At 39.6% G+C, this 25,289-nt stretch overlaps 1 protein-coding gene across 3 annotated transcripts in view; it reads left to right on the forward strand.

The window, feature by feature from the left end:
- COL8A1 (collagen type VIII alpha 1 chain) overlaps positions 1-25,289 on the forward strand; it is a 157,185-nt gene that overhangs the window by 115,952 nt on the left and 15,944 nt on the right. The window lies entirely within an intron of this gene.

Consider the following 25,289-nt stretch of genomic DNA (forward strand, 5'->3'; position numbering starts at 1 on the left):
AGAAACCCAAGCAAACTCCACACTGAGTACAGAGCTTGACAGGGGTCTTGATCTCACAACCCTGAGATACGACCTGAGCAGAAACCAAGAGTCAGATGCTTAACCAACTGTACCCAGGCGGCCCCTAATTGAACTTTTCTAAGAGGAACTTTGTACATGAGAATTTACTTATTCTCTTGTCTTTAAAGTCCCCAAAGGTTAGGGCTTGTGGCTTATTTTTCTTTATTTCCTGTTCTTATTAGAGTTCTTTATATGCAAGAGGTGTTCAGAAATGTTTACATAAATGAGGTTTACTATATTCTTCAATAACTTTGAATTTTAATCTGGCAAGTCAATGAATATAAAGAGCAGAAAAATTCCAAATTCAGGGCGCCTGGGTGGCTCAGTTGGTTAAGCATCCAATTCTTGATTTTGGCTCAGGTCATGACCTCAGGGTCGTGACATCAAGCCCCGTGTCAGGCTTAGGCTTAGGCTCTATGCTGGGCGTGGAGCCTGTTTAAGATTCTTTCTCTCCCTCTCCCCTTCCCCCATCACCCTAAAAAAAAAAATCCAAATTCAATCATTGCAGATGGGTATGAATATGTAAAGTATATATATATATATGGAGAGAGAGAGAGGTGGGGGGGAGAGTCTATTCTATATTTGAAATTTCTATTCAAAGAGGTGATACGGTGTAGTAGTTAAGTGCCTAGACCCTTGAGGCAACCTTCCTGAGTTCAAATTCCAGTCTTGCTACTTACTGGCTGTGGACTGGTGATATGTTATTTCAACCCACTGTGAATCAGTTTCTTCATAGGTAAATAGGCATAATTATGATAACAGTCTCCATTTCAGGATTTTTCTGAAGATTAAATAAGTTAATCAATGGAAGGTGATTAAATGAATTAATCAATATAATGTGCTTTCAGTACTGCTTGGCAAATAGGAAGTTCTCCACAAATGCCGGTTGTCATACCAAGCCATCTCATAATTTAAACACAAAGGTGGTATCTTTAGCAGATAAAATAGTTGTATTTTTAAAGGACTAATAAAGTAGTTAACCATATCTTCTCTTTACGGCTATTAGAGAACAGTTATTATTAACAATAGTCAACAGGATACAACCAGGAATAACAGAATATAACACCTGCTGCATTAGCCACCAAGTGTAGGCATTGTAATAAGTTATGAAAATATGGCTCACAGCCCGAGATGCCCTTCAACAGATGACTGGATTAAGAAGCTGTGGTCCATATATACAATGGAATATTACTCAGCTATCAGAAAGAATGAATTCTCAACATTTGCTGCAACATGGACGGCACTGGAGGAGATAATGCTAAGTGAAATAAGTCAAGCAGAGAAAGACAATTATCATATGATTTCTCTCATCTATGGAACATAAGAACTAGGATGATCGGTAGGGGAAGAAAGGGATAAAGAAAGGGGGGGGTAATCAGAAGGGGGAATGAAACATGAGAGACTATGGACTATGAGAAACAAACTGAAGACTTCAGAGGGGAGGGGGTGGGGGAATGGGATAGACCGGTGATGGGTAGTAAGGAGGGCACATATTGCATGGTGCACTGGGTGTTATACGCAACTAATGAAGCATTGAACTTTGCATCGGAATCCAGGGATGTACTGTATGGTGACTAACATAATATAATAAAAAAAATCATTAAAAAAATAAAATAAAATATGGCTCACAGAGACATGGTCTTGGCTATCACAGAATCAGCTGATTCCTTATCCTCTTCCTATGAGCTGGTTGCACCTTCCTGAGATTATAAGAAGCAGGGACGGGGTGCCTGGGTGGCTCACTCAGTTAAGCGTCTGCCTTAGGCTCAAGTCATGATCTGAGGATCCTGGGATGGAGCCATGCATTGGGCTCCCTGCTCAGCAGGAAGTCAGCTTCTCCTTCGACCTCTGCACCTCTGCCACTCATGCGCACACACTCGCTCGCTCGCGCTCTCTCTCTCTCAAATAAATACAATCTTTAAAAAAAAGGAGAAGCAGTGGCATCAATCTTAGCTGTAGTCAGCTACAATTGCTCCAACTCACGCCAATAAACACCAAGGGGATAAACACCTTTACCGGAGCATCTGGTTGGCTCAGCCATTAAGCGTCTGCATTTGGCTCAGGTTGTTATCCCAGGGTCCTGGAATCGAGTCCCGCATCAGGCTCCCTGCTCAGCGGGAAGCCTGCTTCTCCCACTCCCTTGCTTGTGTTCCCTCTTTCGCTGTCTCTCTCTGTGTCAAATAAATAAAATCTTTAAAACACACACACACACACACACACACACACACCATTACCAGACCAATGTCCTATCCATTTAGCAAGGGGTATCTCATGGGACAGGTAATNGTGTTCCCTCTTTCGCTGTCTCTCTCTGTGTCAAATAAATAAAATCTTTAAAACACACACACACACACACACCATTACCAGACCAATGTCCTATCCATTTATCAAGGGGTATCTCATGGGACAGGTAAGGCAATGGGAATCCACAAGCATGTCCTTTTTTTGTTTACATTTTCCACAATGAAGCCAGATGGAATTACAGCAGGACAGCAGTATCCAAGATGTTTCAAAGCATACGCACCAGTTTAAATCTTTTTTTCAGCCCTAATTCCTTCCCTCATGATCTCAACCTTTGCTGTACAAATTCTTCCCAAACTCCTTCCAAGGCTGTTCTTCAAGGTGAAGCTTGGAGCCCTTATTGTATTACATCAACGTATTGTTTACTTCATTGGCACGTGACTTTCTCATTATAATACCATATGAGCATAAGTCAGGGGTTCTTGCTGGCAAGGTAACCAGAGTACTGTTCAGTTGGTCCTTTAAATCCTTCTGGTCATATCCATGTTCTTGGATTCCAGTCTAAGAATGTTAACATTTCATAGCTTCCTCCTATTTCTTTTCTATATTTCTCCATATAGTCTCATTGGCCTATTACCGGTTTTCCTAAATTATTAACATTTCATTTTATTTCTAGTAGGTGTCCTCAATACCTTTCTCTGTTCCAACACAACAGATTTCTCTTCTGATGCCTACTCAAAAGCATGAAGGTTAAATTTTTCTTTCAGGAGAGTATTCCAAACATCCTTCAATGCAAGCATTTATATATCAGATGCTAGTTCACCAAACCCAGATCAGATTATTTCTTTTAAAGCTGGTTTTGTTTATGATTTAGCCTAAGGTAACATCGGTTCCTGGAACTACAGTCATAGCAAGAATGTAGAGCTACATAATGTTTATTATGGCAGCTACCCTTTGTTGAGTTTCTGCTAGTTGTCAGGTAACTATCAGACATTTGTTATCAAATCACATCCCAATAAAAATGATCATTCCCATTTTCTAGGCTAGGAAATGGAGGTTCCAAAGGTTACACGCCTTGTAAATGGCAGAGCCAGGGTTCAAATCTGGATGGCCTGGAACCCTCAGCCCACAGACTGCCTCTACTTAGCAGGCCGCTTGCCAGCAACTTTACCCCAATCACTGCAACACACTTGGGAAGGAAGAAATGAAACCCAAAGAGCTCAGCCCAACTGTGCATTCAAGGCTGGGAAGCAAAGGATCACTAGAATTAACCTAGAAACGAAAACTAAACTTTTTATATTCCTGGTTCATTGTATAATCCTTCAACAATATTTCATCTTCCTCTACTGTTTTTCATGATAAAGATAATAAATTTCAAGGGAAAATGTGGTGCTTTTAAAATTAACACTCACCATAATAATTGGATTCGACTTTTGGAAGCCAGTGCTACTGATGGTTGAAGATGATGTCCTCTAGGGGAGGAAAACCCTCTTACAGCATTGCATTGCACATTTGTGCAAAGCATTAACTGCTTTGGCTCTTTCAAATATTTTTGTGTGTGCGCACTACTTTAACAGTAAGTGTAGTACCAAGAAACCCTTAAAGAGACAGTGTGTTCTCCAAACCTAAAACAATCTATGATCCATCTTTTTCCTATGTGTTTTATCCCATAGCTCAGAATGTGGCACTGTGTACGATACAACCCCATTTCCCTTAGAGATGTTTTTTTCTGATGATTTGGGATCTTACCTATTTTGCTACAGCTTATTAATCCTGGAATTGCTCAGACACAAGGTTTTCATTTAATATTTAACTTTGGCACAGAGACATAGTCAAGTTTCTCCAGCCCAAAACTTGGAAAAGAGCTAAGGGAAAGTAGCCAGAAGAGCTCTACAACAATATTTTTTAAACCTTCATATGTCCAGATTTAAAAATACATACATTTATCTTTTCTTCAGGAGCAGCAGTAACTCTGAGCTGACAAGATTTTTAATAATTCTCTTGGTAACAGCTGGTAGACCCAACATGTTTTTTTGAAAAGGAAGGAAGGAGGGAAGGAAGGAAGGACAGAAGGAAGGAAGGAAGCTCAAATACCTTCCATTTACCCGTGATGACCTGGCTCAGTCCTGGAGAGGATTAGGAGCATTCCTTTCATAAAGTCACATTTCGTTAGGATGAACGTTTTGCTCCAGCCCAGCTGTATTGCAGCCCATCATCACCATTTCAGTTGATTATCAAAAAGCAGGTCGACACATAATGCATTCTGCCACTGGGCCTCTAAGTCATGATGTGCAAGGTACAGAAGTACATGATCCCCTTTCAAAAGACAAAGAAGATGTCCCAAAATAAAGGAGTGAAAAGTAAGATAATGCTAATGAAAATCATAAGACGTATTTCTCAGAATTAGTGAGCATGAGAAACCAACTCTAGAAGAACGATTTAATTCTAGGACCTGTGAAAAGAATATTGTCGCATTCTCCTTTTGAATGTGATGTAAGGAGATTGTCACAAGCTATAAAATGCAGTGAAACTCATCAGCACATAACTAAAGTTTGGTTGAGATTGGCATATAATTAATCTCATTTCGAATGAGATAAGCTATTACAAATACTTGAAAATTTTACTTTTTCCAAACTAAAAAAGTGATTGGTGACATTAAGGTAAATTAATTGAGTTGTAAGAGCACACTTAAAGATTCTTTGAGCCAAAAAGATCCTACAGTCCTAGATATGGGGACTCCACAAACCCAAACTCTAGAAAAGCTAACCTCCAAAAGACTCTACTCTCCTTTTCTCCTTTTTCTGTGTCATTGTCCCCACAATCAAGCACCGAAACCCCTGGTCTGATTCTATCTGTTCCTAAATGACCGCATAAGACTCACTGCTTGCAATCTGCTGATGGCAGGGGGGGACCCTCAGGTGGTATAGGCAATTGCTCCCCAAAGGCTGACATTTATGGATCAAGAGCTACCAGGTACTGTTCAGAGCACTGTATATAGAAAAATCTCATGTACTCCTCACAACACCCAGGTGTCATACGCGGGGAGATAAATGACTTGCACAAGGTCACACAGACCGTGAGAAGCAGAGGCAGTATTAAATTCCACACAGGTAATTGCCCTGCTATGCTGTGCCTCACACCATCCTGCCAGTCAGTCTACCAGTCAGACTTCCCAATAAACTGCCTTTTGAATACCTGATACAAAAATGTCAGCGTAGACCGAGCTTGGTGCAGTCCCCAGACCACGATCCTTACCTTTCTCATGGCCGTGAGCCTCTCTCTCCACCCAAGTATTCCCCCTGGGGAGCCGCACCTTAGAAATTTTCCATCTGCCCAGCCCTCCATTCCCACCTGTAGCCTTCTCATGCGATAATGATTTCCACTTGAAAATAACAAAAAAGTTAATCTTGTCAAAATTATTAATACTAGGGTGTGGATGACTTAGGAGGATAAATCTATCAGAGAGCATTTGCATTTCAGAAAAGGGTTTTATTAACCCAAATGAACCCTACCAGGGGGATTCTGTTATTTGGTGATTTTATGGTATCTATGGCATAAAGAGCACAGCATTTGGAGTCGGAAAGAAGTTGAAATCNTCTCTCCACCCAAGTATTCCCCCTGGGGAGCCGCACCTTAGAAATTTTCCATCTGCCAAGCCCTCCATTCCCACCTGTAGCCTTCTCATGCGATAATGATTTCCACTTGAAAATAACAAAAAAGTTAATCTTGTCAAAATTATTAATACTAGGGTGTGGATGACTTAGGAGGATAAATCTATCAGAGAGCATTTGCATTTCAGAAAAGGGTTTTATTAACCCAAATGAACCCTACCAGGGGGATTCTGTTATTTGGTGATTTTATGGTATCTATGGCATAAAGAGCACAGCATTTGGAGTCGGAAAGAAGTTGAAATCCTAGTTCTGCCAGTATCAGCTATGTAAAGTTAGGCAAGTAAATCAATCTTCTTCTGAGTCTCTGGTTTCTTATTCACTTTTTTTTTAAAAAAAGGCAATAATTCTTTACAGTAGTATTGTAACAATTAAATAAGATGCTGTGTGTCTAGCACCTAACATGCTATCTAGTACATGGTAGGCATTTAATCAATGTCGGTTTTTATGCTCTTCTCCTAGCACTTTCCAGAACACTAGAACTATGAGGCTAACCCTTGCCATAGACCATCATCATTTTCCAGGGGAAACCAGACTGACAAGGCTTCTTGTTGTTGGTATGGGCAGACATTCTGCTATCTGCCTTGTTGGCGGCTTACCCTCCATTCATGCACTTGCTGGAAAAGGAAAATGAGTCAGCAGGGACTTTGGAAGGCTGGTGAAACTACAGCTTTGCTAGAGACCAGTGTTTATGATGTTGGCATTGTGTTGGATTACGCCAACAGGGCATAACCTGTTTTTTAAAGAGATTCATCATTGCCTACAAACTTAGCCATTCACTCAACAACATGTATTCACCAATGACTGTGTGTCAAATGTTGTGCTAAACCCTTGGGAATACAGAAATCAAAGATTTTATTTATCCATTTGACAGACAGAGAGAGCACAGAAGTAAGGGGAGCAGCAGGCAGAGGGAGAGGGAGAAGCAGACTCCGCATTGAGAAGGGATCCCGACTCAGGGCTCGATCCCAGGACTCTGAGATCATGACCCAAGCAGAAGGCAGATGCTTAACAACTGAGCCACCCAGGTGCCCCAGGAATACAGAAATAAAAGTGGTCAATGAACTACCATGTGCTATCTGATAGCGGAGGTGACAACAAAAAAGAGAACGGAAAAAAAGGGTTTCCCTCTAGAGTGAGCACGTGCAGGCAGCCACACTCACAAGACACAGTCATACCCAGAGAACATGGATTACCATCCATGGTGTCATCCACTCAATTATTCATTCTCCAAATTTTTATTGAGTACATAGTACGTGCCAGCACCAGTGGAGACACCACAGTGAACAAGGTAAGCCAGGTCCCTTCTCTGACAGAATTTATGTTGGTAGCCGGGGAGATAGACAATGAATAAATTTCTCCTAGACATTTGCTCTATGTGGAGAGCAGTGTTTCCAGTCTTCCTGGCAGTATTTGTAGTGATGGAAACAAACAACCCAAACATAACAGTGATCTTAGGATATTTTTTAACTTAGTTGGACAGCTTTCCTTAAGCATTGATGGCTTGGATTCTTTTAGGAGTTTTAATTCAGAGTAGTCCTGAAGAGTGAAGCCACTGGAGTTAGGCCATCAGATTTGAATCCTGCTAGCTACCTACTACCTGTGTGACAGTCTCAAGCAAGTTATTTAAACTCTTTGGGTCCTCATTTTCTTGTCTATAAATCAAATGTAATAGCATCTGCCTTCCAGAGTTGTCCGGATTGTATCAAATTACATCATTTGTGTAAAGCACTTAACACAGTGTCTGGTACATGTATACACTTATTCAAAGTTTGTTACTCTCAATATTGTTAATATTAATAGAGTCAAACAGTGTTTAAAACATCCTAAGCCCTCATGGAATATGTGTTCAATGAATTAATAATAACAAGAATTCCATTAACCCCTGGTAGTGCCAGGGTCAGGGGCAAAGGATAATACCTGGTTTCCAGGTCCCAGTGAGCAAGCTACTCCGAATGTTGAGGGCAGTGGTAGCCAAGAGTGAGTCAGAGCCTCCTTTAACAAGATTCTGCTGTACTTTACATGATGCTTCTGCTCTCTCATCGTTCTCTACATTTGCATGTTTCCTGAATCTGACAGGACACAAAATAAATGAAAATCCAGGCTATTATAATTACTATTCACAAAAGATCTTTCCTTGAGGATCTTTACTTTAAAAGTAACTTTGTAGAAACTTGACTTCTTTGAAGGATAACCCTCACATAAATTATAACACATAACTATATTTTATGTTTTTAATCCAAAAGATCCTTTAACAGATGCTGGAAATACCCATTTCCATATGCAACCAGAGCTCACAACCAAGCAAATATTTAACCTGTGTGTCTCTGTATCCCTATGCCCACATTGATAACTGCATGTAGATGGGGAGAGAAATAATGGAATAGGAAGATAAATAGCTGGTGGGTAGATGGTAGACACATCTAAAGACAAATTTTCTTCACCAGCTACGTTATCATTTGGTTTGGGTAGAAGCTAAAACAAGTAAGAGTTCAGTAGTAAGAATCTAGTATGATTCCTCTAAAAAAAAAAAATCCAGAATATCATTATGTGCTAAATAACATGTAGGTTTAGTTCTTCCTTGCCTACTTAGACTTTTATGGATAGCTCATTTTTTTAATGTGCTTCTGTATAAGACCAGATGCTCATAGAGATAATTCAAAGTTATTTATGTTTGTTATCCAATGTCTTCTATTTGCATTCTTTGCAAGTCTTGTTGAGATGGATATTAAAATAAGTTTGTTTTTTGTGGATACACATCAAGGACTAAAGTGCAGAAAAAGTCTAATCGCATGCTGGAAGATGGAGACAAGCCAGTGTGAGGTTGTAAAAATGCTGGCAATTATCATACAAGTAAGTCAGTCAGCCCAACACATATGAACGGGAGTTGAACGTTTCCCTGTGACTAATTTCAGAGATGGAAACTGATGCAGGAGAGGAGTCTGAGCAGTCAGTTCCTCAGCTAGCCAAACCCTCTAGCCTGTGAGTCATTCCAGGACAGGGACCTCATTCTCCATTCACTGTTGTGCCTACAGCACCTGGTATTTGCTAAGGACTGACCAGTGTTGAATGAATGGATCAATGAATTAGTCAATTAATGGGTGAGAGCATTTCTCTTCATTCTTTATATCTTAGAACTCCAATCACCAAGAAGAGCACTGAGGTAGGACCTGGAGGCTGCTGTGCAAACAAAGGCAAATGGCCAAGCAGTGTGTATCAGGGAAAGTCTACAGAGAGAGAAGCAGGAGCAGGTATGAGGGTGCCCCGTTGTCCTTAGCATATTCCAGGCTAGCACTGTGCACAAATATCCAGCAGGCCTGGAAGTCAGCCTCCAGGAGAATAAACCTGCCCTTTGGCCTTCGGGCATTTAAACTGTATGACTAGGGAAGCACCAGCCCTTCCCCTGGTGTGATCAGAGGCTAAAATGAAATACCACTATCATATGGCAAAATGTTGGCTCTAGCCCTCTCCCGCCCTCTCATCAATCATGGCTGAAGAGAGTGCCAGCCCTTCTCCTATCTGGAAGATGGGGTCTGAGCCTTATAAACGATTAGGATTGTCATCTTATGCACAAATTTAGAGCTAGGTTGTAGCCAGTTCCCACAGAGCTTTTCTGGAGGTCAAATCCCTTTCTGAGAGTCCAACCTGCAGGGGATCCCCCTTGAATGCATAAACTCTTGCCTCCCAGTGGTAATGTGGTAGACACAAATTAATCATGCCATCATGACCAGCCATTCCATTCAGGAGCTGGGGCCTTGTGACAAGGCTAGGCTTCCTGCCTCCATCTCATGTCTCTGACTTCCCTAAGATACCTGTTACTTTGCTCCTGAATGTTCTTCTCTACCCATTCCCAGCCAGGTCAATCCACACAGACCCCTTACACAGCCCCAGGCCCCATTCTCCTAAATTCCCTGAGTCCTAAGTCCTTGGGTCCTGTTCTCCTTTATCAATCAGTCACTTGTTTAAAAAAAAAAAAAATCTTCGGAATGTATATTTCCCAGATTCTGAAACTTTAACAGAAGCTTCAGGCACTTAGCAGGTATTTTGGTTCTAGGTAGGATGGGTGCTTTTTAATGCCACCCTAATGATACCACATTGACATTTCTTCTTTGCTTATAAGATGTCTGCCCTTGAATCCGGGGAGGAAGGAAGATGATTTGATCTATGTGCCCCACTGTGGCCTTTGAAGACATTAGTTTTTATTTGGGCTCAGGTTCAAAATGGGCTGAAGAGGTTATAAACTCCAGGTGAACTCAAAAACCTGGAAAAGAGCAAAGGAATTATGGCTAGAGTTGGGAAAGGACAAGGAAAAGGGAACAGATATGAGAGAAAAGGGGGAGATAATGCCAGGAAGAAAGAAAGGAAAGGAAGGAAGGAAGGAAGGAAGCAGGACCAGTTTGTCTCTTTTTTACACATTTGTCTTTGCCTTGCATTGGCATTGAGGCAGAAGTGACATCTTAGTAATTTGAATCCTCCATAGTTGCTAGCATGGGGGTTCAAAAAATGTTTGTGAATGGCATGAACAAGAAAACTGAAGTGGTATGTAGGAATGAGCTTGGGTCATGGTGACACAACCCCAGTCCTCATTGTGTGTTATCTGGTTAGCTTCACTTTTTAAGCAAACAAAAGAGAGAATAAATGAAAATAGCTTATTCTAGTGATAATTTCCATGACAGTAGCTGAAACCCATGTCTCTGGGGATTTTTTTTCTCTCAATATCCAGATTCTATTACTCTTAGAGCAGGGAAGCCTGAAGCCCCAAGAAGCTGAGTGGCTTATCCAAGGCCACACAAAGGCAAGTATCAAGTTCAGGACAGTTACTCATCTTTTCCAACTCTCAAGGCTAGGACTGTGAGAAGAGGAAACTGAACCTCATAGGATGCTCTGCTCAGAGCAGACACAGATTAAATATAAGATTCAGATGAATTAATAAAATATAAAATGTGGGAAAATTAAAAATAAATTGCAGACTACACAAAGTTGAAATGGGATCATGACACCCGATCCTTAATCTGTTTGCTATTAGGGTGGAGAACAAGATTGTGTTCTGCTCTTCTGGAATTCAGACACATCTTCTATTTATTATTTATAAATTTAAAGATTTAAAGGAATATGAGGAAAGCTCATATGGGCTGGGCTGGACCTCTTTATAATGTAAACACCTTTCCAATGGGGAAAATAATACTGAAAGATGGTAAGTTTGTCTTTTGATAATATTTCCCAGACATTTTTTATTGTTAGCAAAGCTCTCTTGGAGTGTAACTAAGAGTTTCTGAGGAATGGGAACTTTAAAGCAAAGGGAAGGAAAATTTCAATAAGAACCAAACTGCCCCAACTCTCCCTTTATTTTTAAACAGAACCATCAAAGGGCAGCTAACGGAAATATACTTAAGTGGCATTAATTCATCCCTAAGAGGACTCTCCAAGAGTTTTATTGCTACATAAGGGAAAGCCATAAACCAGCAGGAGGAGAAAGCAAAGAAAATAAGTCTGGAGAATCGTCTTGTGTAAGAAAGTGAGCAGGTGGTCAATAATGTGTCCTTGGCTGGCTGCCACAGCAAGAAGACAGAAATTCATGGCAAAGATGTGGCCCACAAAAGAGGCAGTCACAGCGGAAAGAACCAACGAACTTCGCAAAGTGCTGTTGAAAGGTTCCCATGAACATGAAAGTGGTAAAATGCCCCATCTCTCCTCTTCTCACCACCCACCCAGTTTCATGTTATACTTGACTTCACAACTTATTGTCTGCCTCCTCCTGGTCTCTGGTATGATTAGGACAGATCGAGAAAGGTCTAGGTTGGATGGGGCCCAGGAGAGTGAGTCTTTAGGCTGAAAAGTAATAACAATGATCATTTAGTCCAACACTCTCAGTTTTACAGATGAGGAAATGGGTTCTCAAAGATTGCTTTCATGGAGCGAAAGAACTTCAGAGATTTTCACTTCAGGTCTAAAGTCCTAAACAGTATGTGTAGACTGGCATTCAGAAAAATACTTCCATCATTCAGTCATTCAGCTCAAGCCAAATCTAAGACCTTCAGAGTAGCCACAGAAAGACTGACAAGCATCTTGCAAGGAGTGAAAATGATCACCAATCTCAAGCTTATTTTACTTTCAACCAACCTTTCCTTGTTTTTTACAAGGTTGTTGGTTTTTTTTTTAATCAAAAAGAGCATTCCTCATTAACTTCTAAGGAAAAATGGCTATTATTTAGGATTTCCATTCTCGTGAGCTGGCAGTGGACACCAGGACACAAAATCAGGAGCATAAGAATGAAAATAGTAGGCAAAGAGAAGAGTAACATTGATTCAGTATCTGGAAACTGTGAGGTTCTTCACTCAGTCTTCCCACCACTTAAGATATTATTTTATTAGAAAAGAGGGGAAGGCAGGGGCGCCTGGGTATAGAGCGTCTACTCTTGGTTTCAGCTCAGGTTATGATCTCAGGGGCGTGAGATCGAGCCCCACCTCGGGCTCCATGCTCAGCCCATGAGTCTGCTTGAGATTCACCCTTGCCCTCACCCTCTCCCCTCCCCCCATTTGTGGACTCTCTCTCAATTCTCTCTCTCTCTCTCAAATAAATTTAAAAAAGAGGGGAGGGGACAAGGGTGGAAATATGGCACCAATCATATATTCATTCAACAAGCATTTATAAAGCCTACTTTGTATACAGTTACGAACCAGGTGCAGAAAGAATTCCCAGAGATAAAAGTCTGATTGGAGTCCTCCAGACCCTTGAGAGGGCTCTTATATGGAGTTCCCCTCCTCATAACCAGCTCCCAGAATTTATAACCAAATTGCCTTGTTCAAAATAAAATACGTTGTAGATTTGCTTCATTATTTGGGAAATTAATACTTTCTATTTAAATAGGTGCTTTTAGCTAAACACGGTTTGGGATATATTGGGTATTTTGGTTTGAGGTTACATTTGCACTAACTACAAACTACCTGTGTGTTAAACTGAATCTTTTTTTTTTTTTTGGATACAAGACTCAATATAGTTTTGAATTAAGCCAGGGTCTTGGCTTCCTGGGTCTGCGATGAGAGGTAGGGTACATGAATCTTTTAGACATAAGTCCTAGAATATGGTGAATACTCCATAAGTGTTAACTATGGCAATATTGTCATTATTCAGATCTCCAAAAATAGCATGGAAAAGCTTCTTAAAAAAGTGTTCATGAGCTGATTATTTTTCTGACCTAAAAGTCTATAACTATTATTACACTTGCAAATTTTACTTCCTTCAGTGATGAGATGTAGCTTAGCCCTGCAGCTGCTCCTGCAAGGCCAACCTGCTGCTATCACCTGCAAGAAGGGTCTTAGGCTGTCTGAATTTCAAAGCCAAAGCCCTTTGCAGTCAGTACAGAAACAGACTGCTCAGGGGTCAGGCCACTGAGGGAAGGGAAGCAGGAAGACATCCAACATTGGAACTGGTGCCCATGTGACGAGAGGGTGGGGCACAGGCCTCACTGCGAGGTGGGAACTCAGACATAACACTTGCTATCCACTTGTTTATACCCAAATGTCTTCAGGCTCTCAACTGATTTTCATAATAGGTCTGGAGCAGAGTGAGGACAAAAGTCCTCACCCTCCAAATTCTTCAAAAACAGGACAGCAGTAAAGCAAAATGTCATGGAGTACGTGCTTGTGATCCCCTCCGCTACGATTGCTTCTCCTCCTCCTTCTTGTTGACGCAACAGCTAATAGGTATAAAGTGCTTCTATGTCAAGGCACTGTCCTAAGCACTTCAAGTGTATCAATTCTCTTTATCTCCTCTGCAATCTCATGAAAGAGGTAATGTTATCGACATCCCCAATTTATTGTGAGGCAATGGAGACACAGAAAGGTCAAGTAACTTGCCTCAGATCACAAAGCTAGTAAGTGATAGAATCGGGACTTAATTCAGGCAGGCTAGCTCAGAGTTGCTACTTAAGCATTACCCTCCACCCCCACAGCTGCTCTTTAACGGTTCTAGTTGCCAATGTCTGCTTTTAGAAAATTTAGAGGAAGGACATGAAATGCCCTTCACTCACTGTCTTCTGCTGCACAATTCCTATTTATTCATCAACCTTAGTTCTAAACAGTGTCCCTCAAGGATCCTGTGTCCGACCAATGCTACCCACCCACCCACCGCATCCAAGCTCTTTTCTGTCTTGAGTGAGACACTCATACCAGATCAAGAGCTAACTTTCAACAGTTGACTGGAAACTCCTTGAGAGTAGGTCTTTGTTTGACTTGCATTTATTTTAGCATATTTCCAACTACTATCAGGGTAGCGCCTAAAATTTCAATATAACATTATTGATTTTAGTAATTAAATGAAGCAACAAATGTCAAGTAGAGAAGCAACGCCAGGACTTAAAATTGAAGCAAATAAAAGCATGGGATAGCCCCACACAGCCTTTTAGAACAAGAGAGATGTTCGAGACCATCTGGTATAAAAGTAGCAGCCTTGGTTCAAAGCTGGGTGGGGCAGTGCTCCCTAGTTCATCACAAACTCTGGCCAGTCAATTCCCTCACTCCCTTCTCTCCCTGCTTCTCCAGGTACTCAGGTCCCCTCCTCCCACTGATCCATTTTCTTGATTTTATAGGTTAGGAAGAGGAGGCTCTGAAAGGCTCACAAGGGTGTCATGTCACAGAATTGACTACACCCGAAGTCTCTTGTCTCCAATTCAGTTTCCTTACTCACATGGTAGGCCCTAAGAAATAACATTTGTAAAGCATGCTTATCAATGAAGTTCCATGTTTCTGTGAACTCTTGGTCCTTGTAGCAAGTTTTGGTCATAAAAAGAAAAGTCTCTTACCCACTCCCAGCCTCCTTCCCAGATGTATCCCCAGGAACTGGCATGGATTACATAATTCTTTGTCCTTTCCTCTCTCCACTGCCATTTGCTCTGAAAAATATTTAGTGAATTAACTGTGAAAACCTTATGATTTTTCCTCCCAGACAGCACATCCATCTCTCTCTCCTTCAAAATAAATTCCACCCTTAGAAAAATGGAACTTTCAATACCAAGATAGCTGTGGTTTCGTTGCTTCCAGTGCTCTGCCTGTGTTCAAAGGGCTGGATGTTACCACGTGGGCTAATTACTGAGATGGAGCTGTGGTAGAAAAGCAGTGGATTTCAGAGGCAGTCCTCTCTGTGGCTGACAATTTATCACAACTTGGTGTTTCAGGCTTAGCCCCAGTTTGAGAACTAAATTTTTTTTAGATTTAAATTTGCTTTTGGGAACAGTCTTGTGGAATGATCTCTGCTACTCTTGAACTGTGTAACAGAGAAAGAACAAATTCCCATTTTTACTGACCAAGAAATTGTCGAGAGTTTTTTAGTTCTTTTATAGTTTGGAAATTTCCAGGGCTAAAGATCACAACTCCAGTAAGGTTACTGTTTTGACTAGAAATTACCTTGGGGTGGGGGTCAGGGGGCAATTTTGGAAGAAATTGATTAATTATTTTTATTTCCAAGTGCTGTTGATTTGATTTAATGTTTTGTCCATGTGGGATAGAAATTCTAGGGCTTGACTTTTAATATTAAGTCATTCAAGGTTATGTGGCTCAGAGCAATTTTAGGTAATTAAACTTCAACACTTGAACCCCCAAAATAACCAGATCGAAAATGAAAAAGCAAGGTCAACAGTTGGCTGCCTCACACCCTGTACCTCTTGCCTTTAAACCCAAAGACACATACGCACCACATAGTAATTTAATTAATAAATATTTCAGTATTATGGAAGATGGGAAAGGCTAGGATTTGTTCCTTGGTTCAAGGAATTTTGTTTGTTTTACAGTTTCCTATAAAAATACCAAAATGAACAATCTAGTGCCATAATAGCCTGTGAATAAAAAGAAAATGCTAACACAGGAAGTTGGCTTGCTCACTTAATCTTCTGGATATACTGATAGAGAAGTACTAAGTGCCAATCAGAACGGGACAGAAAAAAAAAAAAAAGATCTGCCCATACTTTCCGGTCCTTCCTTGCAACCATCCTAGGAAAGTACTGGCAGAAACATCTAAGGTGGTAAAGGGCTCTCTCTCCTGCTTCTAGGAAACGCCCATGCTGGCTGGGAACTGAGCACAATGTTCTTTATATTTCAACTTTCTCAATTTTCAAAACTTCTAATTGTTAAGAACAATCATTAACTCATTTGAGTTTCACCTAATCTCTCAACATTTCTTAAGATGCTGAGCAATAGTGAAGCATCTAGAAGGCATACAGAATTATAGAAAAGGAGAAAAGGCAAGAGCTTCTAACATAACAGCCTTCCTCAGAAAGTTGGAGCCCATAAGCAAGCCATCTACTCCTCCCTGGCCCTCCCTCCCACATCTAGAGGTTGCCCTAGGACCGCAACTTCTTACACTTTAGCACCTAGATGGCCATTTAAGGAACAAGTTATGTGCTCTTGTCTTTTTGCCTAACTTGGTTTAAACTTTCTATTCTCTAGGACCTTTAGATATTTGGGGAACTAGTATAATTTTATCCCTTTATTCATTTGTTACTTACAAAGGACTACTGCAAGCACAACTACTAAGTTTTAACTGTCCTTGTGACAGGGATATTGCTAAGTTCTACTTGGTTGAAATTCACTTGTAATCTCATTGGTCTGAACAAGAGTTCAGGGCAAGATCGAAGTGTTTGCAGTGGGGGGAAAAAGTGTTTGCAGTGAACAAATGTTACATGAAATTTTTATTTTACGTAATAGATTACAAACATTTGCTCCAAATAAGTAATTTTACAATGTCCAGTTCAATGGATTACATTAGAGGAATCCTCCCCACACATTGTCCCTTGCAAAACAGCTTTAGTTCACATTGTATGATTCACACAAACTGTAGTAATACAGAGAAGACAGAAAGATGCTCTGCAGGTGCTCTCCAGTCCTGCTCGGGCTATACCAGGAAGGAACTGACCTTACTGCGTATTACCAGGCCCATAGGATGGAGAGGACATTATTCCTGGGATGCTCGCATCACATCCTCCTTTACTACAGAACTGCCTTTAAGTTTTGGTTCTTCAATTTTTCTTGCATAATGAACATTGTTCCTCCAAAATATGTGACTACGTCACACAATTCACTACCCACTTCTCCTTCCCAAGATGCATACTCTGTATTCATTTGTCATTTCTCTGACAGGAGGCATACATCAATACTTGCTAAATGACTCCGAGGGAATTTTCGAGCTTACACATTGTAAGAAGTTTTTTTTTAAATCATTTGTAGCCACTTTTAGAAGATTTCTCTAAGTAAGCTTCACTTTTTATTCAATCTTTAAATATGGTAAAAAAATATAAATCAGATTTTTATCCCTTAATTTTGTTTCTTATTGTCCTTTTTTTTGTTTCTAGTCAGGTGCAGCTCATTTAATCAGAAGAATACTTACGGGGAGGGGGCGCTATTCAAACTCTTCCTGTTCCAGCTCCAACTGTAAGAAGGGAGAGAGAAATATTGAAAGATAACGGGAAGTATGAGATTAATTAGCTTTATGACATCCAAAAGGCTTGAGCATGTACATTCATGAAATCATTTATCTAGGAAGTGTGGATGTTATTCATGTTCACAGCTACCAAAGAATTTTAGAACTACAGAGGACCTTGAAGTCATCTAGCAAATGTTTCCATTCTGCAAATGAGGAAACCGATGCCTCATCAGGATAAGTACCTGGCTTAGGCCAAAACTAGAATTTAGGTGCTCTATGCTCTGAGAACAATGATGTGGTCATGTTACGGGGAGAAAAGCAAAACAAAGCAAAAAAAGGAATCCATTTTAGAACTTTCTCTTTTAAGAGTCCTCTCAAGTATTTTATAAATTATTTGGTAGCTGACATGATTCCACTTAGAAAGACAAAAGGAGTTAATTGCAGACTTTGAGTATGTGAACTATTATTTTAAGAGAAATATTCTCCAGATGTTTCCCACCTCCTTTGAGAATGGAAAAAAAGAAATGAGTTTAAAGTTCAGCAAAAAAGACCCAGTTTAGATATTAAGAAATGTAGGTCTATGAAATCCTGCAGTTGGTTACTGGGGAATATTGTGAAATCTCCTCTTCTGGAGAATTTGTGGAATGTGGGGGTTGGTCATTTGTTTCAGAGGGGTGATGTAGATGGCCCATTTCTAGAGGTGGGGACACAACCTAATCGGCATCTCAAGTTCTGTAGGTCCTGTGACATCATTGTCTGCTGATAGCTCGTAGGTGAGGTTGTTTGCTGCTCTTGGTTATATCAGATTCATCAGTGAAGCATGTAAGTCAGGCTGCTTTATATTTATATCAGTCCAGATAGTTGTAAGAAGGCAGATTAATTAAAACTAATGAGTGCTTATGGGACGATCTTGCCCACTGCCTTTGTTGGAGTGACAGTATCAACATCTGATAGGCTTATTTCTTTAGGTTCCATATTAGCATATTCATCTTGCTAGTGGCTTTCTAACCTCATGAATACCTTCCAAGCTTGTGCCTATAGTCCAAAAAGCTAAAAGAAAGGGATCCGGTCCAGGATCACATCCTATATAACAGAGAAATTCTTTATTTCAGCTAAAAAGGCAGCCTTGGTATTTGGAGGACAAGATGGAGAAAAGTGATAGTATAGTTAGGTCTGTATCTTGTAAACCAAAGTATAAAGATTTGTCAGCTAATGTATTGGATGACGGCTCCCAAAAGTAATCAAATAAGAATTTAAAAATTTTAACTTGCAATCTAACAGTCTTCAACTTCAGTAAAATAATCAATTTTATACATACAGGATGGAGATATCATTTCAGTTTAACATTAAAAAAACTTATTAAGTGGATATAAGATTAATAATATAATGTATTTGAAGTATGTTCATGGTGCTGGTGTAAAGTAAGTGCTCAAAACCATAGCTAATATTATTGTAACTTTTATGTTCATTGGCCCACCTCCCCCACCGTCCTCTGGTTCTGGTTTTCTGGTTTTCTCATATTCAGTCACCAATTTTGCCCCTTGCCACCCTGCAGCAGCACTGAACCATTCTTCCACCTAACCCCCCAAAATCCATTCCCACAAAAGAATTAAGTTTTCTTCAGAACAAATAGGATTTCTTCATCTCTGAGGATATGAAGGAGGGGATTTACAATCCATATCCTATAATAAACATAAAAAGCCTGTCTGAAATGAGTTTTTCTTTGCTTGACTGCTCCTCCCCTAGAGATCGCCTTTTCTGAAACTCTCCATGTAGCAATCAACTCTGCTCACACTTAATCTCCTCCAGAATCCCCCAGAATTTCTCTATCCTTTAATATTTAGAGTTGCTTCTATTTCCTTTAAAACCCATGTGCCAGACCACTCAAGCACAGAAGACTCAGTTTCTATAGTAAAATGGGTTTCAAAGAACATCATCTCCACAAATAATAACCGTCTACGACTTTACCGACCCTCTCCTGCTGTGTTTTTCTCCATATTATCCAACACTGCCTGTATTTAGGTTTTTGGTTATTTTTTTGTGTCCCCATTGAAGCATAATACTCAAAATGTTAAAAACACAATTCTCTTTCACAAGTGAACATGTCAAAGTTTTATTTAACATGATGACAAAGTGGGTTTGAAATAAAATATTATAAACCTGTTTTTTTTTAATCATAATGAGCTGGTAAAAAAGAATGCTGAGATGCTAAGTTACATACAAAACTGGTTAACATAGTAAAGGGCAATAAAACCATATCCTAGTCAACATAGTTTAGAGTTGTTAATATCTGTAATGCTAATCAATTATGCAATAAAGTTACATATCCCTAGATGATCCTAAGGTGGGCTTTTTGCAATGATAGTGAAAGGTCATGTAACCATTCCTCTTTTGCCTTAGCCAATTTTGGGATATATTTTTAATTTCCCTTTCCCACTTGCCACTAAAAGTAAGCTACATGTACACTGCCATTTAAGAATCAGAAAAGATGGGTCTCCCCTATCAGCTGTTCAGGTAATAAAAATAACAACAAAAGTTGTATGACTTGGGGTGCCTGTGTGGCTCAGTCAGTTAAGTGACTGACTCTTCATTCGGCTCAGGTCATGATCTCAGGGTCGTGAGATCAAGCTCCACATTGGGTTCCATGTTCAGCGGGGCGTCTGCTTGAGATTCTCTCTTTCTCCCCCTCTGAACCTCCTCAACTCACACTCTTTCTCTCTCTAAAATAAATAAATAAATAAATCTTTTTTAAAAAGTTGTACAACATGGTAATAGGTTGCTTTATGAATGCTTCTGTCATTATTAATATTCAAGTAGGAAAAACGAGGGCTTTTTATCAGCAACTGTTGTAGACAGTATTCTAAATGCAGAGTGAGGCTGAAGTAGAGATTTTCTAAAGCCCCTATCAACGCTAAGAGTTTTGGCTGTCAAGCTCTATCAATAAATATTGAGAAAACCAAAAGAATATCTCATATTTTTCTTGTCCTCAGGAAGTTTGCAATCATGTTGAGGTCTAATGGACCAAAAAACAATAGGAAAAAACATAAGGTTGATGAGCTGCATTTAACTTTGTGTTAAATTTTCAATAGGACAAGGAAGATAACGATGGTCGAAAAGGTAGGGAAGACTTCGCAGAGGAGGTAGGAATTGAGTTGGTCTAGAGGAATGGTAGCTGTATGGGCTGAGTTGTGTCCCCCTCAAATTCATGTATTGTAGTCCTAACTCCTAGTACTTCCAAATGTGACTGTATTTGAAGAAGGATTTTTTTTTTATTTTTTTTTTATTTTTTTATTTTTTTTTTAAAGATTTTATTTATTTATTTGACAGAGATAGAGACAGCCAGCGAGAGAGGGAACACAAGCAGGGGGAGTGGGAAAGGAAGAAGCAGGCCCACAGAGGAGGAGCCTGATGTGGGGCTCGATCCCATAACGCCGGGATCACGCCCTGAGCCGAAGGCAGACGCTTAACCGCTGTGCCACCCAGGCGCCCCAGGATTTTTTTTTTTTAAAGAGGAAATTAAGTTAAAATGAGGTCAGTAGGGTAGGCCCCGATTGAACATGACTGGTGTCCTTGTAAAGGACACAAACACAGCGGAAAGATCATGTGAAGACATAGAGAGAACATGGCCATCTACAAGCCAAGGAGAGGGGGCTCAGAAGAAACCCACCATGCCAACATCTTGATCTCTGACATCTAGTCTCCACAACTGGGGGAAAATAAATTTCTGTTGTTTAAACCATCCAGTCTAAGATACTTGGTTTTGACAGCCCTAGCAAACTTATACGGTACGGTTGAAATCTGGAGAAAGATTAAAAAGAAAAAAAGAAGAAACCCCAGGAAAAAAAGAATAGAATAAAGAGGTCAAAATGAGGAGAGACATAGATGAAGAATAAAGTTTTAAAACAATGGTTTACATTAGTGAAAGTCACCTATAACTGCCATTGTGATAAATAGGACTTTCTAGGGTTTTTTAGTATTGTGCCTTGAAAGACAAATAAGCCTTTCAACTTTCACATCTCTATCCAAAATTAGCTTTTTCAGAGATGTCTTCCCCAACACCTTTCCAAAACCGTGTCTTCTACTCCAAGTCATTTTCGAACCCTTCACCCTTCTGTCTTCTTCACAGCACTCACATCTAAAATTGTAAAATTTATTTTTAACTCGTTTATTATTGCCTGTCTCCCCACACTGGAATGTGAGTTCAATAAGATCAAAGACCTCATCTAATTCACTCCTTTCTCGAGTATCCATAACAGTAACAATTCGTAGGCACTCCTTACATATCTACACCTAATGAATGAATTGCTCTGAGAACTGCAAACAGGACAGAACCTTCTTTAAGACGCATGGGAAAGCCAAGAAAACAATTCTGGTGAATATTGCAGGAGTAGGATTCTGTCTGACTTCCCCTTGCTTCAGAACAGATAATCTGAGGCTTTGAGAAACTACACATCCTGTATGAGGGGCTCCCCAGCAGCAGATGAGAGAGGCTTGTCCACAAGATACATACGCACGCACACATGCACACAGATGTGCGCACTGTGTTAGCACCATGTGAAAGGGAAAGTTGGATTTAGGGCACGAACTGAAGGTTTAAATACTTAAACATTCTTTTGCACAGCAAGCCAAAATCTCATGGGGATAAATGTACAAATAAAAGTGCTGAGGATCGTCTAAAATAATATATATCACATTCTTCTGTTATATACATTAGGGGTCATGTGAGGAAACTGAAACTCCCTGCAGCCCTTCCCAAATTTAGGGAACCATTTAGGGCTGTTCAAAATGATTAGGATTGGCGACTCTGACACCAGAATGAATAACTGCCTTGGTTCAGTGGTTCTTTTTTGCCATTTTAACAAGTACATTTTAATGGCCATTATTGTTTTATTCATGTTAAGTTTATCATTACTGCAGTTAACCTCACATTTATTCTGGCTAGTATCCTTCTTTGAAAGTCTTTGACATTTCAGTTGGTTTTGATTTGTCTTTTTGGTCACACTCCATTAATAATAATTTAAATTTGAATGGTGCTTTTCAACTTACAAAAAATTTCGTATTATCATTCATGTCCTTGAACAGCTCTATGGGAGAGGCCGAGATTATAATTTCTTTTTTATAGTTGCAGTTTTATAGGGAAGGAAACTGAGGCTTAGCGAAGATAAGGGATTTGCCCCAAGTCATAGATATGGTGAATGGCAGAGCTAAACTCAACTCCAGGTCTTTGACTTCTTCTATAAAGCTTTTCTCATAATGACATGAAACCCATCACTAAGTTGCCCTGACTGGCCAGGATCCATCTTCCACACACATCACATATGCTTATGTTTATGCATGTTTGTTTATGTTTATGCATAGTGCGCGCACAAACACACACACACGCTAACAAATAGAAATCTAAGAAAACAGCGACTAGAACTCACAACATTATTGTGTCCCTCCTTCACAGAAAAAGGAAAAAGAGTCAAGAAAACCCATTACCACCATTTCTCCCAGCAGAAATTCCAAGGTTCCTTCCTCCCGCCAGGTGTTTGTATAGCATTACACAAATCTGACGTTCTTTTGAGTGATTTGGGGAGAACCACCACACCACTTTGACCACCAAAAATATCCTCAGGGACAAGAGGGAAATTGGTAAGGGTAAGTCAAGCGGTAAATTCTAACCAGGGCCCCTATATAAATATTCAAGTTAAAATGGAACAAAGTTTATTTAAATAAAGAGCCAGAGAAAAGGCAGATGGCAGACCTAAGGAGGTGGTTTTCAGGAAAGAAAGGCCAAGCCTACAAGAGGAAATAATTGTAGTAAAGTAGGATCCCACTGGGCCTTTGGTATTCAACTGGTCTTCTTCCCAGGCATTTCACTTCCTTCCAGTTTTCCAATGTTTCATTAGATTGTCCTGGTTTAAAGATTATTAAGTACAATCCAACACATTCACTGAATTGATGGAAGGGTGAAGGGCCAAGGATGCTAGCTTATTCTTAAAGACATCACCACAAGCTTAGGGTTTAGTAATTAAATTTAGTCATCCCCAAAGATGGAATTAAGTCCCAGCTTATACATCACCAGGTATTACCATGTATTTCTGGTATGGATTAACATTTTCAGCTCCCTAGTGACTGCCTTAGACATTGAATTGTTAAGGACTTTAGAGAACAATTGAGTCTTATTTTTAACAAATAAAGAAGTTGAAAGGATCTGTTCAGATATATAAAACTGAGGAATAAGGTCTGAAGTTCTAGTCTTCTGAGTGAACAAAGTAAGGAATGGTATGTATAGTATACTGTAATTTGTGTCTTAAAAGTGTGTGTAGTATATGTGCATATTCTCAGAACATCTCTGGAAACATATGAGGAAAATGGGAAAAGTTGTTACTTCCAAAGGAAGGGAGTTAAGTTACTGGACAGAAGTGGGTGGGAAATTTACTTTTTTCTGGCTATCCCTCGCTACTCATTAATACATTATACATCTGTCACGCCTATTAAAAAAGTATAAGCTCTGTGAGGGCAGGGCCCATTGACCATGTTATAGTTATCTTTGTAATCCCTGGATGGGTCTAGCATTGTGTTTGGTAAGTAGTCAATAAATTTATCAGTGAGTCCTTACAGCAGATGTTCTTCTTTTCCCATCTAAAATAAAACTGACTATTACTGAGTATAAATCAGTACTAATTTTGTGGCTCTTTCCAAATGGTTTATAATAATTAACCATTCTTAGACAGAAAATAACTGCCTTCTATCTACTAGCACATGTTTCATTTAGAGTACATTTGAATCAAACAGTTCTTGAGACTATTCTGATTTATGAAATGGAGAAGGCTTTATAAATCATTTTGCTGACAGATGTTTTGGGGAAAAATGACTAGTTAGTATATTTAGAAAAATTGTAAAGCAGTGAATTTTGTGGTGGAGATTCCATTAAATATTTTCTTAGGTGCTTTTTATTAACCAATTCTTCTGTAGCCTGTTCACACTCTTGGCATTACTCTTGAATAGGATGTCGCAAAATCAACACATATTTTCTAAGAAGTGGAAAACTATGATCCAGAATTAAGTAAGGCAGAAGCAAAGAAAACAAACTCACAGAATGGAAATTAAAATTATTTAGAGATAGAAGTTTATTCAAAGTTCTCCAGAATATTCTTACATTAAAAATTGTGAGAACTTTGCCACTTCTTTCTCCAGCATAATGATGACACTCCACTGAGGATTCAGATTTTCATCAAGATCTTTAAAAAGGTGTGGGGAGCATCTTTTTATGTGGTGTCAATACCCAGGAGAACAGACTTCAATGTGTACCACACTTGCCCTCTAGTGGACCTTTGTGAGCACTGCAGTTCCCTGGGTTTTTGGGTTTTCAGCCCTTGGCATTTCCAGAGGTCTTTTCGAATTGGTTTTTTATAAACATATAAACCCCATTAATATTTACTCCATTAACTGTTAAATTGCAAAGGATGATATTAAAGGGCTTGTACAGTTTATTTTCGTGAGTATAAACATCATTGTTTTATTTATACAACTAGTTTGCCTTGTAAACTCCTTTCTTTCATGATAGTATAAAGACAAACTTCAGTGCACTCCAGGTCCAATTAGGCAAATTCTACATTAACGCCTTTACAGTATTTAAGTAGAACGAAATGGCATTCCTGTATGTGCATAATTATGATAGTGACTTTTAAAATATTTTGGGACTGTCACATGAAGTACCTTCTTTCCAACTCAGAAGACTTCTGCAGTTTTCATTATTGTTGTTTATTTGCTCTATAATGCTTACATTAATTTGTGACCACACCAAATAAAAGGGCAGATGAAAAATTTCAGCCCCTAGCGTAACGCCTATCGATTACTGTTTCCACCTAGAATAGAATTTTGGCATGTACTAACAAAGCCTGACTTGCCACCAAGTTTGCC

The sequence above is a fragment of the Ailuropoda melanoleuca genome, chromosome 1, assembly GCF_002007445.2.
Source record: "Ailuropoda melanoleuca isolate Jingjing chromosome 1, ASM200744v2, whole genome shotgun sequence".
NCBI classification, from domain to species: Eukaryota; Metazoa; Chordata; class Mammalia; order Carnivora; family Ursidae; genus Ailuropoda; species Ailuropoda melanoleuca.